This window comes from Suncus etruscus, chromosome 20 (assembly GCF_024139225.1).
Source record: "Suncus etruscus isolate mSunEtr1 chromosome 20, mSunEtr1.pri.cur, whole genome shotgun sequence".
Lineage (NCBI taxonomy): Eukaryota > Metazoa > Chordata > Mammalia > Eulipotyphla > Soricidae > Suncus > Suncus etruscus.
The window spans coordinates 30,729,400-30,738,254 of NC_064867.1; the positions used below are offsets into that span (position 1 = coordinate 30,729,400).

Consider the following 8,855-nt stretch of genomic DNA (forward strand, 5'->3'; position numbering starts at 1 on the left):
GCATGGACGTAAGGTGTTTGCCTTGCATGCAGGACAGTGGTTCAAATCCCAGCATTCCATATGGTCCCCCGAGCCTACCAGGAGCAATTTCTGAGCGTAGAGCCAGGAGTAACTCCTGAGCATTGCCAGGTGTGACCCAAAAACAAAAATAGCAACAACAACAAAAATTTCAAGACAGGCCTCCATTTTCTGCCTTCGACTATTTTAGCCATAGGGGCTGCAGAGTCCGGGACTGGAAGAGAAAGGCTTCACTGTCCATCCATCATCCATCCATCCATCCATCCATCCATCCATCCATCCATCCATCCATGACTAGGATTTTATAATTAATAATTAATACAACACTCCAGAACAGAAATAGTGAAACAAAGAGAGACATTTTCTCATATTCTTCCTTCCCCTGGTGGCTCTGGCTTGTTCTCTGAAGCAACAGATTTCTTTTGGGTTCCCCATGGGCCTGGGAGGAAGGAAGCAAAGAAGGAAGGGGCCATGTGAGTGTATTGGGCATCTTTATACTCAACAGCAGGGGCCCTTAGTTCTCTCCAATCCCAGGGCAAGCCACCTGACATCTCTGAGCCACAGTTTTCTGCTCTACAAGGTGGAGATGGAAATGGTCTGACTTCATAGGACTGTGAGTAAAGGAAGAGGAAGTGAGTGGACCACTGGGTCTGGTAACAACCACTTTGGGGGGAGATTCTGGAAATAAAACTGCAAAGGGGCCCAGATCAGAGGACTTAGGAGCCTGAACTTGCCATCTACTGCTCTGGAGACTTGATAATTCCTGGGCTGGGATGTTTTAACATTGTCCATGACAGAGAGGGCAGAAATGGGGCACCTTGAGCTGGTGACAGAGCAGGTCCCCACTTGGACCACGGGACAGTGGAATCCAGTAGGTGTGGGGTTGGGGGAAGTGCCTTAGGGCTGACTGGCAGACTTGAGTGACTGAGTTCAGGACACTGTTATCGGGGACAGATGTCTTTCTTTCTGTCCCAATCCTGGATTCCATGGGAAAAAACCTGCCCTTCACTACTTCTTTCACCACAGAACTTATAAGAAAGACCACCCAGAGGTGTGGCTGTGGCTGAGAGATCAACTAGTCTTTCTGTCTCCCTCCACAACCACAGACCATTTGCATTTGCAGGAGATGAGCTTGGAATTTAGATGTACAGCAAATCTTCCTTGCACTGATATTTGGGAAATGGCATTGCCATCACCTGCCCCATGCTTGGTGCTCTGATCCATACAGAGCTTGATGGAAATCAGATGGGACCAAGGTTCAAATTCACTTGCAACCTGAACCTGACTGGACTGATGGGCTTTGGAGTCGGTTACTCATCTGCAAAAAAAGAGAAATAAGAAGAGTTGTTTTTCTCAAAAGTGAGTTCTACGGGGCCAGAGCGGTGACGCAGGTGGTAGAGTATTTGCCTTGCATGAAACTGACCCAGAATGGACCAGGGTTTGATTCCCCAATGTCCCATATGGTCCTCCAAGCCAGGAGAAATTTCTGAGCACATAGCCAGGAGTAACCCCTGAGTGTGGCCCAATATCAAACAACAACAACAACAACAACAAAAGAGGTCTAAGTTCTTAACCTGGCTGGAAGCACCCACAAAGGAGGAAGTGTCATCATTGTGATTAGTGGTGAGAATTATAAAGAACCAGATTGAAGACTATAGCTGGTAAAGTGCCAGATCTGGATTTGATTCCCAGCAACCCAAATGGTACACTAAGAACCACCAGAGTACAGAACCAGGTATAACCCTTCAGCATTGCTGGGTATGACCCAAAAAATTAATAAGAAAAGGACAAGGAATGGAAGCAGAGAAATAGTACAAAGGCAGGGCACTTGCTTTGCACATGGGGACCCCAGTTTAAATTTTGGCACTGTGTATGGTTCCTGAGCACTGCTACAGTTGACTCCTGAACATGGAATAAGGCCTGAGCATCGAGGAAGGAAGGAAGGAAGGAAGGAAGGAAGGAAGGAAGGAAGGAAGGAAGGAAGGAAGGAAGGAAGGAAGGAAGGAAGGAAGGAAGGGAGGAAGGGAGGAAGGGAGGAAGGGAGGAAGAGAAAGGAAGGAAGGAAGGAAGGGAGAAAGGGAGGAAGAGAAAGGAAGGAAGGAAGGAAAGAAGGAAGAAAGGGAGGGAGGGAGGGAAGGAGGGAAGGAAAAAGGAAAGAAGGAAGAAAAAAGGAAGGAAGGAAGAAAGGAAGGAAGGAAGGGTAAGGAAGGAAGGAAGAGGAAGGAAGGAAGGAAGAGGAAGGAAGGAAGGAAGAGGAAGGAAGGAAGGAAGAAAAGAAGGAAGGGAGGGAGGGAAGGAGGGAAGGAAAAAGGAAGGAAGGAAGGAAAAAGGAAGGAAGGAAGGGAGGGAGGGAGGGAGGGAAGGAAGGAGGGAGGGAGAGAAGGAGGGAAGGAGGGAAGGAAGGTCCCATATGGCCCCCCAAGGTAGGAGAGATTTCTGAGTGTATAGCCAGGTGTAATCCCTGAGCATCACCGGGTGTGGCCCCAAAACAAAACAAAACAAAACAAAACAAAAACACACACAATTTTTTGTTCAATGCCAGAAAGCAAACCTAGGGTCTTCCAAATACAAGGGATGCATTTGAGCACTAAGTCCATCCTGGCCTACTTATGGATGTTTAAAAGCTGCTTTTCAGCCAGACTTTATCTTTTTGTTAAATCATTAGAATTTTCTTTCTTTTTTTTTTTTTTTTTGTTTTGTTTTGTTTTGTTTTTGAGTCACACCCGGTGGTGCTCAGGGGTTACTCCTGTCTGTCTGCTAAGAAATAGCTCCTGGCAGGCACGGGGGACCATATGGGACACCGGGATTCGAACCAACCGCCTTTGGTCCTGGATTGGCTGCTTGCAAGGCAAACGCCGCTGTGCTATCTCTCCGGGCCCAAATCATTAGAATTTTCATTCAAGATTGTTGTAAAATTATCAAATTAAACTCTGCTTCAAGTAGACTTTGGAATAATTTGACGTCAGAAAAATCATTGATCTGTGTGGGTACCCTTAGGGTGGAGGTTTTTATTGGTGAGAGATTGAGGCTAGAGTGATAGTAATGTAGGGTGTTTGCCTTTGCATATGGCTGACCTGAGATTGGTCCTCAGCATCCCATATGGTGCCCGGGTACCACCAAGAATAATTCCTGAGTGAAGAGTCAGGAGGAATCACAGAGCATTGCCAGCTGTGGCTCAAAAAGTAAAATAAAATAAAATCATTATTGAGAGGTTGGATATGACCTTGGTAAGACTCTTTTTCTCTCTCTCATTTGTATGTTATAAATAATTTTTAACTAGGGACTGGAGAGGTACAGTGGCAAGGCATTTACCTTGAATGTGGCCAACAGAGTTTTGATACCCAACATCCCATATCACCTTCACTATGGGTAAATTCTGAGCACAGAGCCAGAAGTAAATCCTGAGCACACCCAGCTGTGGCCCCCAAACTCAAAATAACTTAATAAAAGTTTTTTTTAATTTAATAAAACAAAGTTAACAAATTTAACTGCTTTAAAGAGCATTCTATTGTATAGTCTGTTCATATAGAAAAAGAATCCACTGGCAAAAAATCTGGGAATACTGCTTGCTAAGTCTTGACACAAATCGTAAGAGATTTGAAGAGGCTGGAGAGATAGCACAGTGGTAGGGCATTTGCCTTGCATGTGGCTGACCATGGAGGGATTCGGTTTGATTCCCAGCTTCCCATATGATCTCTTGACCTGCCAGGAGTGATTTCTGAGCTCATAGCCAAGAGTAACCCCTAAGCACCGCTGGGTGTGGCCCCCAAACCAATCAATAAATCAATCAATAATAAAGTTAAAATAAAAGAGAGAGATTTAAAAATTTCTCAAATACAAAGCAGGCATTGCATTTTCTGATGCTTTTTGTTTTGTTTTTACTTTGGGGTCAAGGGTTACTTCTGGCTCTACACTGAGAACTACTCCTGGTGGTACTTGGAAGACTATATGGGATGCCAGGGATCAAACCTGCCAGTCATAAGCAAGAAAAGCACCCTACCTGTGGTACTATCACTCCAGCCCCTCTGATGTTTTTAAAACTAAAGAGATCAGAGTACAATTATTATAAATGAATACGTAACCCTTAAAATTATATTCTAGTTAGGGAAGAAGGAAGACTGGGGCATTGATCAAATGAAGTGGAAACTGGTGAAGGGATTGGTGTGTGGTCCATTGTATGCCCAAAACTCAATTATAAATAATTTGTAATTACTGATGACTCAATAAAAAAAAAAACACACCTCTAACTCCTAGATTTGGTGAGCACTTTGGGGTTCCCAAAGCAGGGGGTGGGAAAATAAGCACAAGTGCAACTTTCGTGGGAGTCCCCCGACCCTCGGGGGTGTGGAAATGAAGGTTGCTAGTTATTAGTGGGTTCACTCGAGCAGAACCGACCTGTAAAGAAGAACTAGAGAAATTAGTAACAGAAGCCTTCAAGACAACGCATGCTGTTCAAAAAGGGAAGTTTATTGTTGGGGGATCAGCTTTTAAGGGCTGAAACACGTCAGGGGTGTTACAAATTTTACACCAATCACAGTTACAAGCATTCATTAGCATAAACTGGGGCAGGTAATAGGGAGGGGCAAAGAGGTAGACCTGAGCACGTTTTACTAAAAGGCATAAGATTCAAACAGAGTTCTTAATAATGTTTGCTAACACAAAGGCAAACTCTATATTTTTCTTTCTGGCTGGATATATTGGGCTGCTCTGAATTACTTTATTTTTGTCTATTTCCTTTGTTCTCAAGGCATGGGCCTTTTGGTCACGTGGGTGACCAGATTAGGAATTACTGAGGTGTCCTATGTCCCAGGTTTCATCAGCTAGGCTCCCCACACACAAGAGTCTCTTTCAGGGGACACTGTGACTTTGGTGGTGGGTGTCTTCCTGTATGTTAACACTAGATATTTGGTATTCAGGTCTCTGCAGGTGATTAGGCTGAATCCAATGATATAAGACATTTATGTGAAGTTACTAGAACTCTCCCAACCATCAACATTTGGGCCAAGGGAATATGGGATATGAAAACCAGGAATAAAATGCCCCTCTTCTTTGTCTTTGCCCCGTTTGGTTTTCTTTTAAGGATTTTTTGGGAGACCCACACCCAGTGATGCTCAGGGGTTAGTCCTGGCTATGCACGCAGAAATCACTCCTAATTTGGGGACCATATGGGATGCCGGGGATTGAACCAAGGTCCATCCTTGATTGCCCCATGGAAGGCAAATCCCTACGACTGTGCTATCTCTCTGACCCCTGTCTTTGTCCTGTTTAAAAGAAACTTCCACCGGCTAGGAAAAATCCATAGCATCATGCTTTGCTTCTCAAGGAAATCCTGGTCAGCTCCTGTCTCTGTCCTATCTCCAGAGGAGCAGTGGGAATGTTGGCACCTCAAGCAGCCTTAACCTTGACTAGGACATAGCTAACACAGTCAACTTTCACAGCACAACCACACAGACTGTGGACATGGAGACCAATCACTTAGGTTTCTGATCCAGGAGACCAGCAGAGGAGCTGCGATCTGACAGCTTCCCAGCACCCTGAGTTCCCCTGTAGGAAGCCTGTGGCCCTGTGCTAAGAACCAGCTGCTTGCAGCTACTGTCTGTCCTGTCGGCTTTGCCTTCAGCCCTGTACACCCCTGACGGGATGATGGATTACTTTGTGGGTCCCTGCAAGAAGAGGCTCACAGACATTCGCGGAATGTCATTGCTGCCGATTGCACGGCGGCCCAACAGAAAAGGGAAATATGCATGCTAGGGCAATACTCTCACTTCAGGGTCCTGCTTCAGCCCTATTTTCTAACACATCCTAATGTCTGAGAAGTCCTGATTCTCTTCTTTAGGTGTGTCCTGGCTCTGTCTCAGCTTTCTTGTGCACTTTTGGTCTTATTCTCCTTATAGATTTTTTTTTTTTGTTATCGATTCTTTAAAAGTTGGGGTGTGACTCATATGTCATAAAAGTCATCATTTAAAGTGTGCCATTAAAAATGTCAAATAGGAACTCCAGAGTTAGTACAAGGGTTAAACCCGAGACCAACCTAGATTTAATCCCTGACACCAAACAGGGTCCCCCAGCACTGACTTGGAGTAAACCAAGTTTGGTTTGGTTTTGGTGTGGTTCTCCAAAAATAGACAAAGTGTGTTCAGTGTTGGGTTTGAATTATTTTACTATTGACACAGACTTTTGCTCTTGACCTGGCCCATCCCCTATAAAGTCATTATCTCCCCCTAAAGATACTCCATTAAAGTTCATTGTTAATCTCTGTAGCTGACCCCTTTGGCCATTGCACTCAAGAGAATCCAGAACTCTGTGACTTGGGTGTCTGCTCTGTCAGCCTGCATAATCTTTCCTTTGCAGTTAGTTTTGTTTGGGGTCCCAGTGGTGCTCATGAGACCATAGAGGGCTAGGGATTCAAATCCAGAACTCTGTGTATGCCAGACGCATGCTCTAGTGTTTTGAACTCTCTCCCTGGTCCTTACGTGGCATATCAAAGGTCACTCTTGCCTGTGGCTTGTATCAGTGTTTCTCTTGGTTTTGGTTGAATAATATTACATAATATTATTCAGTTTAAGATATATATATATGTTTGAATATGTAAACATTTTATATAGAGAAGTTGAAGCAATGGAACAGTGAATAGGGTTCTTGCCTTGCAAACAGTTGACCTGGGTTCAATTCTCAGCATCCCATATGGTCTCCTGAGCCACATCAGGAATGAATCCTGAGAACAGAGCTAAGAGTAATCCCTAAATACCCCTGGTATGTTTCAAAAAAGAACAAATACATAAATAAAATAAGAAAAGTAAGAAATCTTTATATATGTATAAACTGTTTATCCATCCAAAAGTTTATGGAAGTTTAGGTGGATCCTGCGTTTTGAATACACAAAATTCAAATACTTTTCGAATACTTATGAATACTGGTGCACAAACTTTGGTGTGAATTCATGTTTTCAAATTTTCTAGGCGACATATATACACTGGAATGGAATAGCTGGGTCAGAAGAGTGTGTATGTATAACCTTTTATTTATTTTTATTTATTTATTTATTTTTGTGAGCACCTTTTAAACTACTTCCCACAGTCATTTTATACTGCAGTCAGGAATCTACACAGTTGTCACTTTCCCCACATCCTCACCAGCACACCTTAATAGTTTCTTTTCATTTTGCTTAGAAATAATAAATGATACTTACCTGGCAGGGGAGATACCATGATCACGAAGGTGGTTTTCTCAGGGTGAGGCTTATCCATTGCACTCCGGATGTGCTGACCCCTGCGATTTCCCCAAATGTGGGAAATTCGACTGCATAATTTTTAATAAAAAAAAAATGATAAGACTGGAGCAACTTTTCCTGTTGGTTGACTATTTGTACAGTTCTTTCCTTTGGAGGCATGTCTATTCAAATCTCTTGAATGATTAAAAAAATTTTTAATGCTTTTATTGAAACCAATGTGAATTTGAAGTCTTTCATAGTTGTATTTCAGGCACATAATAATGGTGAATATGGGCCATTCCAATCACCAATGTTGACCTCCCTCCACCATAGTTGCCAGCATGCATCCCATATCTCCACCCTTAGCCCCCTGGACTGCTAGTGTAACAGGTCTAATTTGTGTATAGCTCGTTATAATTTGGGTCTCTTGATTTTATTGTAGCTAACTTTGGCTTGGGTATTTAGATCTGATCATTTTTTATAAAATTTATTTTTTATTGGGAACTATTTTTATAATCTGAACACTAGCTCCTTTTATAATACATGATTTGTAAATATTTCATTCCTTTTCTGGATTGTCTTTCATTTTCCTCATGGGATCCTTTGAATCCAAAAACACTTAATTTTGGTGAAGTTCCATTTGCCTATTTGTTTTCGTGGGAATTAGGTGTTGATCTGAAACTATGGCCTAATCCAAAATTACGAAGGCTCACAGCTGTGTTTTTAAGGGTCTATGGCTTCAACTCTTTTCATTTTGAGTTAACTTTGGTCTAAGGTGTGAGGTTCAGGAGCATGTAGTTATTCAATTGTGAGGCACTATTTGTTCCCAAGATTTTGGTATCTCCCTTGAGCTGTCTTGGCAACCTCGTCAAAATTCATTGGTCATAGATACATTAGCTTATTTCTGGTTTTGTTGTTGCTTTGTTTTTAGACCACACCTAGCAATGCACAGGGCTTATTCCTGGCTCTGCACTCAAGAATTATTCCTGGTGGTGCTTGGCCAACCATATGGCAGGCCAGGTTTGAACCTGGGTTAGTGGTGTGCAAGGTAATCACCCTTCCCACTGTCCAATTCCTCTGGCCCCATGAGCTCATTTATGATCTATCAATTCTTTCTCATTTACTTGCATGTTTATTCTTAGGTTGGTCCCATAATATCCTGTGGAACCTTGAAATAAATTTGAAAATCAGGAAGTCTGACACCTCCAAGTTTCACCGGGACCCCGGAGAATGACTTGGGTTGGACAGACTGGTATGCCTGGAACCCAGAGTCAGTCTTATGCCAATAAACTTCTGGGGTGAGGCCTTTTTGTAATCAGGTCAAGGATTTTTTTTTCCATTTTCCCATTTTTCTGGACCTATGCAAACAACGGTGATTGCCACTATCACACCTTTACTATATTTTTTTACTCTTATCCTTTAAGAAAAAAAATTTACTGAACTTGAAAACAAATAACTGTAGTAGAACGCCTGTCTCGGATACAGGCAGGGGATGGGAAGGGGGGAGAGGGGAATGTTACACTAGGTGAAGGGGGGTGTTCTGTTTGTGACTGTAACCCAACTATGATCATGTTACTTAAATAAAACATATATTTAAAAAATTTTTGCTCTTTTGAAGTTTCCTTCA

At 42.8% G+C, this 8,855-nt stretch overlaps 1 non-coding gene across 1 annotated transcript; it reads left to right on the top strand.

The window, feature by feature from the left end:
* Positions 1 to 7,199: 7,199 nt before the first annotated feature.
* On the top strand, positions 7,200 to 7,367 carry LOC125998453 (U1 spliceosomal RNA). The gene has a single exon (XR_007492021.1). It is a non-coding gene; the product is annotated as a U1 spliceosomal RNA (small nuclear RNA).
* Positions 7,368 to 8,855: the final 1,488 nt, after the last annotated feature.